The sequence below is a fragment of the Mus musculus genome, chromosome 17 (genome assembly GCF_000001635.26).
Source record: "Mus musculus strain C57BL/6J chromosome 17, GRCm38.p6 C57BL/6J".
NCBI classification, from domain to species: Eukaryota; Metazoa; Chordata; class Mammalia; order Rodentia; family Muridae; genus Mus; species Mus musculus.
The window spans coordinates 5,797,411-5,808,529 of NC_000083.6; the positions used below are offsets into that span (position 1 = coordinate 5,797,411).

The following is an 11,119-nucleotide window of genomic DNA, read 5'->3' on the forward strand; positions in this document are numbered from 1 at the left end:
CAGGGGCCAGCTCTAGTTTGCTTGTATTGTTCTGATGAAGACCATGGCCAAAAACCACTCTGGAGGGGGGAAAAGGTCAACTGTAGTCTGTCTTACAGGTTAGAGTTCAGCGTGAAGGAAGTCACAGCAGGCGCTCAGGGCAGGAAGCTGGAGGCAGGAACTGAAACAGAAAGACCATGGCTTGCTTACATAGCTTGCTTTCCTATACAGCCAGGACCACCAGTGCAGGGTGGCAGCGTCCACAACCCACAATGGGCAGCCCTTCCCCAAACCCACCATTGACCATTAATCAAGAAAATGTCCCACAGACATGCCTACAGGACAATCAAATGAGGCATTTACACACACACACACACACACACACACACACAAACACACACACACACACACACACACACACTTAACCTCTATGCTGTCTTGGTTCCTACCTACACAGCTATCCTGGTAAAGTAGCCTCTGAACTAAGTTTTATAAAGGCCAATTTAGGCCAGGCATGGTGATGTATGCCTTTAATCCCAGCATTCAGGAGGCAGAGGTAGGCTTATTTTTATGAGTTTGAGGCCAGCCTGATCTACAAAGTGAGTTCTAGGACAGCCAGGGATACAGAGAAACCCTGTCTCAAACAAACAAACAACAAACAAACAAAACATCCAAATCAGTGAAGGAGTGAATGGTCTTGGCTGCATGGCGTGAAAGGATTCCAAGTCCACAGAACAGCACTAGCATTGGAGTTCTGAAACTGACAGGTCCCTGTGGCAAAAGCTCAGGTCTGAGGACGCTGGTGACAAGAATGCCTTTAAGAAACGGACAGGTGCTAGGTTACCTGCTGAGAAGCACAGATGTCATTTGGAAAGCTAAGAGGAAGTGGCAACATCAGAAATGTGGCTTCCGAACCTTCCTCCCAGCAGTGTGGAGGGAGGATGGATTCAAATTCCGCGGGTCTGAGGAATAGAGAGGGCACTTGGGGCTTCTGGTTGCTGAGCCAGGCTAGAAGCAGATGGACAAGGAAGGCATCAATGAGTGGCAGAGGTGCGATCCAGGGATGACTCAAAGATTCTGGCCTGTGTCACCAGGCAGAGGGTGACATCATTTACCCTCAGTGAGCTTCAGTGGTGAGTCTGCAGCTTATTAGTGCTGTGCTATCACCAATTAGGTGTTGAGCACTCAGGGGCTGCAGCCACTCAAGCATGGACAAGGAAGTGATAAAGAATGAGCCGGGAGGGGCCGCCATGCAGCAGGAAGCTGCACGTGGGTGACTGGAGTTCCTGATGAGGAAGTGATAAAGAGCGAGCGAGCTAGCAGGGGCCGCCATGCAGCAGCAAGCTGCACATGCACAACTGGAGTTCAAAGGTGAGATGGGCACTAGAAGTACGGATCCCGGACACGTGGATTTAGAGAAAGGAGAACAGAAAACCAGAAAAAATCCTGTCCGTGTCCTGAGAGACACCATCGGTAAGGGACTGATAGAGGAACAAAAGTTTGGAAGAGCTGTCAAAGACAAAACAAAATGGTAGAATTGTATAGTATTAAAAATCGGGTAGTGGGAGGGCAGTCCTGCTCCCTGAGAAGTCAAACAGAATAAGGACTGAAACTTAGCTGTCATATGTATCAAAAGAATGAGCAGTGGCACCACTGGCTGGCAGGACCCCTGAGATCCGTGAGTGAAATGCCGCTGAATTCTAGGAAAGATGGGGCCAAGCAACGAGCCCAGCTGCTGTGCTGAAAATGACCCAAATAGTCTCCAGAGGACCCGAATTGATGGTTCAGGAAGTCTGTAAGCTGGTTAATGACATAGCCATTATTACAAGTTAGATGACATAAATTTACAAAATGGATAAGTTATGCTAAAAAGAAGGGTAATAAACAAGCTAGTTATGTCACTTATTAAGTATGATTTCTTATTACTGATGCTGCCCAGGTCATTCACATACTTTCTAGCTGTGTATAGGGAATGCTATATAACCATGAGCTACTGGGCAGCTTCCTGACTCACTCGTTGATACGGGGAAGGCTCAAAAATGGCTTTGGTAAGAGTGTTCATTCCATGAGAATCAGCAAATGTACAGTCCAGAGTCCTTTCTTTCCAGACATCTGGCTCTCGGTGCCAGGATACCACTGAAATGGAGTCACAGGATGACACCGTCCCCACCCACTCCCACCCCAACCCTGTCCTCCCCATGGGACGTAGCCAACAATTCAAGTCTGGCCCACAGTAGTACTGGTCATAATCTGTCTGTCAACGCTGATCGTGGGTAGGTCGAGCAGAGATCGTTCGTTCTCTACTTGGCGTGCTGGTGTTGTGGCTCTAAAGAACTGCCTAGGTATGGGATCCAGCTTTGTGTCACAGAGGAAATGGATTCCAGCTTCCTGGCTTGACACTGAGGGCTGGACCCTAGGCCCAGAAGAAATCCAGAGCTGGATTAGAAGTCTAGCTGGTAGCTGGTCGCCTATACTGCACTTGGATGAGGGCGAAAGGCAGCAGGAGAGGCACTCAGTGCCCCATTCCCAGACGAGGAGGGCTTCTCTCAGCCCTCTCCTCGCTGTCTCTCAGCCTGGCCACACAAACCTATTGGAGGCTACAAGGTACGCAAATGGGGAGGCTGATGCCGACAGCCAAGCAGTGGAAAGTGAAGTTTGTTAAAGAAGGGGGAAGAGAGGGAGAGAGGAGGGAAGGTAGGGAGATGAGGAGGAGAAGAAGGAGGAGGAGGGGGAGGAGGAGGGAAGAGAAAGGGAAGAGCAAAAGAGGAGAGGAGAGGAGAGGAGAGGAGAGGAGAGGAGAGGAGAGGAGAGGAGAGGAGAGGAGAGGAGAGGAGAGGAGAGGAGAGGAGAGGAGAGGAGGGGGAAGGAGAAACCAATAAATATAAGAGGTTGTGTTTTGTTTTTTTAAATTCACTGGACAACATGAATCATAGATGTATGAGTCACTTGCTACCTTTGAAAGCCCACAGGGGAAAGAAAGGCCAGAGGACACAGGGAGGACTGAGCACATCGCCTAGAGAGGCTTTTGAAAGGAGAAAGCCATCCAAGTGGCCTTCCTTCTGAGATTGCTTCTCACTGCCTCTTCTGCAAACCTCTAGTTAGAGCCCAGATGCACAGCTCTGGGCCAGTCCTAGGTTAACCAGTGGACTGTGCTGGGAGAGCTGACACTAAGCTCTTCTTCAGTTCCTTTCTGTGGTGCTGGTTTTGTAGAACTTCTTGTTTTTTGAAGTGCTGGGGCTGTGCGACTCTTTCCCAGTCAGAGGACTGCGTGGATGGAGCTGCCCTCGGGGTTCTGCCTGTGACCGGCCTGGGGTTAAGGTGCATCGAAATAGACCCTGAGTGTGCTCTGCCACGGCTGGGAGGGGGATTGCAGTGAAGTCAAGGAGAGCTAACTCTGAGTTGCCACTTTCCTGTTGTCTAGCACTACTCTACATAGCAGAAGACAATTGAACATAAAAAGGGGATTTGGGAAGAGAGTTGGGCCGGGGTGGGGTGGGGGTGGGTGTTGGAAGAGAATTGAATGTAAGATATGGAAGGCTTGTCTGAGAGAGCAGGTTCTGGGCCCTGTGAACTGCATGCAGCCCAAGGAGTGGCTTGGAGCCTCTGGTTCTTCATGTGAAATGGAGCCAAGCAGACCCGACCAGCACCCTGGGCTATCATCAGCACCCAGCAAAAGCAGGGAGGTGAAGGGAGGCTGTGTCTGTGAGTGCTGACCGATTCAGGGGTGAGAGCCCCGGGGTGGGGGTGGGGCGCTTTGTGCACATGAAGCAGCTTTTGAGCTGGAATTTTCATGTTAAGTGTTTCTTCAGAAAGACAGATGACATCAAGGCAAGACCTAGAAGCCAGCCGGGCAAGCTGAGGAACAGCGCACTGGTTAAAGGAGCAAGGCAAACCAAACAGACAAGACTGGAGAGTGAATACACAGCTCTCAGCTCAAAGGGGATCAGGAAATGTGAGTGCCCAGGGCTACCCCAAGCTCCATGTCCCAACATGGAAGCAGTTTCATGAAGTGTGTGATCACAGAACAAGGCACTTAGAGACAGCCACCACACAGGGGAGCCAGCTCAGTCCTGGGCCTCAGGTGCCTTTGGCTTGGTGGAAAACTAGGTCTGATAAGTTAATACATCCCAAAGGTTTTTATCTGTAGTCAGGATGTTAGGTGGGGAGAAGGAAAGAGGAAATGACTCCTTAGTGATCTAAAGATACTCCAAGATAAATTATAATTAGGCTCTGGATGGGCAACATTCCAAACTCTCGGATCATAGACATTTTCATCAGTTTTCACAGACACGGCTTCTTTCCAGGAATTCTCCTTCACAAGCTGGAGACACCGGTGGGCACCATGGCTTTCTGAGTCCTGCCTCCTCTCGTGGGTTGGGAAGGCAAAGGCAGAGCAGACACAGCTGTAGGAGTGGTAGCTCCCACTTATAACCCGACCGATGTCCTTTGTACCCAGAGGTCCCGTCCCTTTCAATTACTTGGCTGCTTTTTTTTTTTTAAACTGGATGTTTCCTCTATAAGGGAGGATGGCAGGAATCCTCAGAGCCACATCCAGTGTCGCAGGGAAACAGAAAAGTAAACAAAGTGCCGTGGCCTCTCTCCACCCCACTACTGTGTGAGGAGGAAAACCAACGTGTACTACCAGCCCTGTAAGTTTCTAGTGGGAGGGACCCGTCATCCTCGATGATGGTTATCAGTGTCTCTGCCTCATTTGCATGAGCAGGTTACCCACAGATGAGACATTCCCAATGGCAGCTGGCGTTGCCCCATCAGTGAAGAACCACAGATACACAGGATCACCTGACATGGTGACAGCTTCGTTCATCTTTTGAGGCAGCAAAATTCAGGAAATACGTTAATGCTTGATAACGGAAGCCAGCTCAGCTGCTAATGTCGATCCCTCTGGTGTGACTCTTAGTCCTGTAGGGTCCAAAGTTATCTTCAGTGTCAACCTTTGTCCTCCCTGATGGGGGAGGGGGCAGGCCAACTTCCTTTGTGACTCTATGTGCTGAGTCAGACAAACAGCCGAACAGAGAGCTCACCCCCCCCCCCCGTCTTGACTCTTCCTGGTCCCACGTGTGCTAACCTAAGTGCTAACCCACGTATGCCAAGGAGAGGCCTATTGGAGGAAGTGTGTCCTCCCCCTCCTCCCCATTCCACACATAGACTGTATACTTTGGGGTCAAATGAGCCCTGGTACCTGAAAGATGATGGGAAGTTAAGTTGACAAAGTCCTGTGAGAATGTATATAGTTGACATGAGCAGAGCCATGTTTTGGACACCAATGCCTCAGACCTATTCTAACCGCAAGGTCTTTCTCCAGTCTGAGTACAGATGTTGACGGAAGTTGACCTTCGACCAAAACCTGTGCATTCAGAAAGTACCGACCACAGCTTCCTCCCTGCAGATGACTGTAGCCTGACACTGCTCCCTCACAGAGACCACCTATGGAGATAAGCTGAGCCATCTCTTCATCCGTGCTGTATATCATAAACACATTGAGCTTCAGGACTACTGCTTGTATGTCTCCATCTGAGTACATGGCCACTGGGTCCCAGCCTTACATAATTTATATCTATCTTATTCTTCATGGCCCCCAGTCTGATCAAGACCAAAGCCATGTGGGTTTCTGCGGGAAGTCCTTTCTAAAGGGAGTCAAGGGTGGTAGCATACTGATAATATTGACAGATGATCACCATTCCTAAGCATGATCAATCCACCTCCTGCCTTCTAGACTCAGTGATGGGGGAGAAGGCCAGGGCTCCTCTGGCATCAGATAATCAGGAAGGGGTTTGAGATAGCTGCCTTGTGTTTCCAGGCCAGTCCATCTCAAAATAAAGACATTTTCTGCATATGTCTCCAGACCTTCTCCATTGAGTTTAGTGACAGGCAGAGATGGGTCACTATGGAGAAAGGTCCCACACCCTCTTCTACCTGTTATCATATGCAAGGTGAGGCTGGGTCAGATCTACTGAAAACAGCCAAGGGGTGCACGTGGCCTGGGGTAGGCCAGGCAGGAAACCATGAATCTAGTGACTCATTTTTCCTACCTAGAAATAGCAGGTGAGCATCTCTGCTGGGTGAACCCCTTCTCCATGACTCACTCGCCGCTGAATCCTTCATGAATCCACCCAGCAGCACAACCCTACCTGTGCCACTGAACACAGCCAGATGCCTATGGACTTGTCAGCCTGTCGGTCACAAGTCCTCAAAACACTAAGGTGTGAAACTTTGTGGGTTAAGAAACACAACCTAGAAAATGTGTCTCTGGGCTCACTGGCAAACCCAGCAGTTCCCTGGTTAGATTTCTCGAATGGTCCACAAGCTTCCTAGCCTCACCACTGCCTGGTCTGCAAATACTGTATTTACGAAGCCTACCAGAACCTCAGCAGGCAAGATTTCTAAGGCAGACAAGGAAGGAAAGCGGAAGTCAAGGCTCACTAGAGACACTGACGTACCTAGATGTCAAGGTTACCATGCAAAGCTCCAGCCCCACATGGTAGGTAACCTTGCACATTTATACTTGCTTTGTATATGCACTGAATGAAGTTAGTCTCATCTCTGACATTCCGGGTCTAAAATGGTCTATGGTGGCATTTCTGATACCTGTGCCCTTCTAGGCGTCTCCATTCCCTGCCCCACCCATATTCAGGGAAGTTTTACATAGAAATGACGGACAGATGCAGAAAAACACAACCTTCACATTGAGTCCAGGGAGCTTTCCCTCGATAAAACTGCAGACAGTTCTGGAGAGAGGGCTTGCCACTTCTCCAGACGACCCAATAAGGGTCCCAGCGCCCACATTGGGTGACTCGGAGCTACCTGAAGCTGCAGTTCCAGGGGCTCCAACAGGATTCAATGCCCTTTCTGGCCTTTCATGGCACACCTGGCATATACATAGAGAGACTCACACACAAACATGCATGCATGCATACATACATACATACATACATATATACATACAAAGTTAAGATTTTTTTAAAGCTAGGGGATAGATATATGTTGCTAAAGCAGAACTAGAAAATGGACTTCTTTCTGACCCACCATTAAGTTGGCTCTCTGCCCCCAGCCATGTTCAAAGCCTTTGTTATAAATGTTTAGAGGAAGTAGGCCGTAACCACACTGGGGCTGAAAACACTCCTGGTTGCTGTATGTGGTTTTTATAAATCAGTTTCAGTACGTCACATTTCCACCTCAGATGTGTGATAACAAAACCAAGATTACCCAGTAGAAGGATGTAGTATCGCCCAACACCTGCCCATATCGTCTGTAGTGTCCTTGAGTGGTCCAAGAATCATGTGTTGATGTGGCTGAGCCAACATCACATGGAGAGCACAAAAATCTTCCTCTGAAATAGGAATGACAAGGAATGTTGTGACAGGGGAGTGGCCCTGACACGTCCCAATGGAGGCCAATTGTCGCCAAGACATTCCTTTGTACTATGTGGAATGAAATAACCAGGTGTCAAAAATCTACAGCCTTGCAACACGGAGTTATAAAATCTGCTGGCTGGGCCTAATAGCCTTTGCAAAATATAATCACAGATTCCACTGCTTGGAGAGTCTCCATGGAAATAACTCAAAACCAGTCTAAACTAGAAACAGAAGCCGATGGAAACCGGGTGTCCATGTGTGGAGGCAGGAGGAAAGTCAGGAGTTAGCAGGCCAGCTAGAGGCAGAAAGTAGCCTCTAGCCCGCAGAAACAGCCCCCAACCCCACTCTCCTCCACAAAGAACTAGATCTGAAATTTATCCGGCAAACGTCCCCACAGGGACACCCCCACCCACTGCCAAACTGTAGAGGCTTCAAGTGTTTAATTTTATTTTTTTTCAGCTGTTTGAATGTAGCTGAGTACTTTTCCAGAGAAAGAAGATCTGGACTACATTGAGTTAGCATACTAGAACAAGAGCCAAAAATTTCACATCTGCCAATGTTCCATCCCGACTCCCTTGCAGAAAGACTGTAACATTTACTCATAAAGGGGCTTAGGAGGGGGTATAATGGGAGCTGAGAATGCCTATTTCATAGCTTTCAGTGCTTTCAAATCCCTTATTAAGAAGCCTTGGATCCAGGAGACATTTGAGAGCACGTTTCCCCATTAAATCATTAGTTAAAAAAAAAAAATCGTGTAGAAGCTGTGTTTGAAGAGCCACCACAATCACCAAGGCAGCATCTGTGATACTCGCATATGTTACAGGAGATCTTAATGAAAGGAATAATTGGTTACGTTTCCTGTCACTCACTCAACACTAACTGCAGCTGTGGTTTGTTTGATCTAGAGGTTATTGTAGAGCTTCATTCTACCTTGTTCTGGATCCTGACTTCTGCACACACAGGGTCAGCTACTACGTCATCCGTCCTGCTTACAGTAATTACAAGGGGTTGGACTGGCATATGTCACCTGCCTCTGTCTATACATTGTAGACTGGAGTGTCCATCCTGCTCAGGCTTGGCTACCCAATGGCCTTCCCAGAAAATGAGATGGACAAATAGATCTTTCCATCACTGGAAGTGCAATGCGTGCTTCCCACAACCTTGCCCTACATTTACATTCTGTCATTTGCACCAGTGACCACGGAATCTGGTCTCCAGACCCAAACAACAAAGTCCATGAGGCTCCCAGCCATCAGTCCAGCGGTCCAGAGGCCTGGATTCAGCTCAGTCCTGGCTCTGTCTCCTTTTGCCTAGTTTGTTTTGCCCTGGGTGATTTCTGTCTCATGACTTGAGCAGTCTCATTAAGTCCAAGTCTGTGGCTTGGATTCCCATCTTTCCCTGGGGCTGAGACTCCAGGCAGTGCTGACATCCAAGTCTTGCAGATTAAGGCAGGCACTGACTCAGAGTAGTCTGGTCAGAGGTCACATGTGGTGTGGCTGTGAGATCTGGCCCTGTTCAAAACAAGGATATGAACCTAGCCAGGGCTCTAGCCTTAGTGGATCACTGTCTCCTCTGCTGTCAAATGAGAGAAATCTCAAAATGATCATGTGGTACTGGGAAAAGATCTCCAAGGGGTTAGCCTTGGGATAGAGCCTCACTCAGCTACTCCTCACACTCAGCTACTCCTCATTCACTCAGCTACTCCTCACTCACTCAGCTACTCCCCCAGAGCCTCGCCCTCCTCACTGGATTGCCCTGAAAATAGAGCAGGTAACCAGGTAACATTATCAGGCATGTGGCAAGTGCCAAATAAAGGTGGCTTTACTGTTCTCTTACTATTACTATTTCTGCTGTTGGAATCTCCTTTTCCTAGTGAGCATAAACATTCTTTGTAATCTACAGTATACACTCAGAAAAGCCCCCTTGGAAAGTGGCTGAGTGGGCTGCCAGTCTGGGTTATTTAACCAGAATGGTAATGTTCCCTGCGTGTACACACACACATACACACACACCACATCACTCTATGCACAGCACACATACACCACACACACACCATATACTACACACACATACACACACCATATACCACACATATACACAAACTACCCAACACACATATCATATATTACACACACACACCACACCATACCACACACACATACACACACACTACAGACACCATACACACCACACCACACACACCATATACTATACACACACATACACATACTACACCACACACACCATACTTCACACACACATCACACCATACAGACCACACCATACACACCATACATACCACACACACATACCACACTATACACACCATGCCATACACACACACATCACACCACACACACACATCACACCACACACACGTCCACATATCCACATGGCACACACACAGATATGCACCTTTGAACAGCTCTGTAAGCGGGTTTCCATTAGTATGAAGCTCTATGTGTTTCTCCTTAGCCGTTTTCTTGCTGCCGGGTCATCATTCTGGAGAAAGATAAATCACACCATCTTTGCTTAGTAGTTAGTACCCTATTGGGACTTTTTAGGAACTGAAATCTGCATCCAATGCAAGTGAAGGGAAGGATTTCTAAGAGTTCAGATGTATCCGAATCCCAGCTTAAACCAGGCTCCTGAGTCCTCCCTGATCACAAACCACTTCTAAATGAAAGCTAAAAGGATTTCACGGTATAGGTTGTTCTTTAGAGTGACCCAGCACAGATACAGTGCTGCTCTGTGCTCCCAGGTTCGGATCAGAGTTGATCTTCAAAGCCTCCTTGAAGAGCGGCAAAGCGGTGGGGCCTCAGTGGCTGCTCTGGGGACACCATAGCGTGTGTGAACTCTCGGCCAACCCAGAACAGTTGTCATTCTCTCAGACGCTTGCTTATGTGACCCACCCTGTCACTAACCCCACTTTGAGATCCAATCTCTGCCTAATTTACCTCATAGACTTCTCAAAGATATTCTCTTTTTCTTTCCCACTTGTCTGGTGACAAACATGATGGAAAGGGGACAAAAAGGTATTGGAGACAGAAATCATGGCTTTGCACAGCCATGGCAGCCAAAGGCAAGACCCTCACTCTTTTCTCATTGTGGACCCCAAAAGCAGTGAACGCCATCCTCAGCTACCAACACTGCTCTGTTTGGAGGTCATCAATGGTCACATCTGCATTTTTCTTTTAAATCTTATACACATTTTAGGAAGATCCTCCCTCACTCTTACACCTCGCTCACTTCCTCTCCACACCCAGTCATGTATGGTGGGTGGGACAGAGAGGAAGGCTGTTTCCTCTTTCCAGCCAGAGGAAACAGCTTTGCAAAGAAAATGAACCCAACAGCAAATTCCTCTCGCCTGGTACTTTGAAATGTAGACTTAGCTGGGGAGGGTTTGTTTGTCTTTGATGGCTAAAGTAGTGTGTGTGTGTGTGTGTGTGTGTGTGTGTGTGTATGTGTGTGTGTAGACACCAGCTAGAAATATAGAGGAATTTTAAGACATGCATAGTCCAAGAAGATGCCTGGAAAAACCATAGCTAGGCCCAGGGAGATAGACAGCTCAAAGACTCTTGCTGCCAAGTCTGAAGACCCAAATGCAGTTGCTGGGACTTGAAGGGTGTAAAGAGAATCAACTCTGGAAAGGTATCCTCTGATCTCTACCTGCTCAAGGTGGCATCTCCCCTTCAAATACCTACATACACAATGCATTCATGTGCGCACACACACATACTTGCATTCATGCATACATACATATATAC

General features: G+C 48.1%; 1 long non-coding RNA gene across 3 annotated transcripts; it reads left to right on the forward strand.

The window, feature by feature from the left end:
- The first annotated feature begins 1,246 nt into the window (after nucleotides 1-1,246).
- On the forward strand, nucleotides 1,247-5,832 carry 3300005D01Rik (RIKEN cDNA 3300005D01 gene). Of its 3 annotated transcripts, none has more exons than NR_045081.1 (3): nucleotides 1,247-1,350; nucleotides 3,789-3,931; nucleotides 5,303-5,830. It is a non-coding gene; the product is annotated as an RIKEN cDNA 3300005D01 gene (long non-coding RNA). The 3 variants fall into 3 exon arrangements; NR_045079.1 differs by lacking the exon at nucleotides 1,247-1,350 and adding an exon at nucleotides 2,080-2,583 and having other exon boundaries at nucleotides 5,303-5,832; NR_045080.1 differs by lacking the exons at nucleotides 1,247-1,350; nucleotides 3,789-3,931 and adding an exon at nucleotides 2,080-2,583.
- Nucleotides 5,833-11,119: the final 5,287 nt, after the last annotated feature.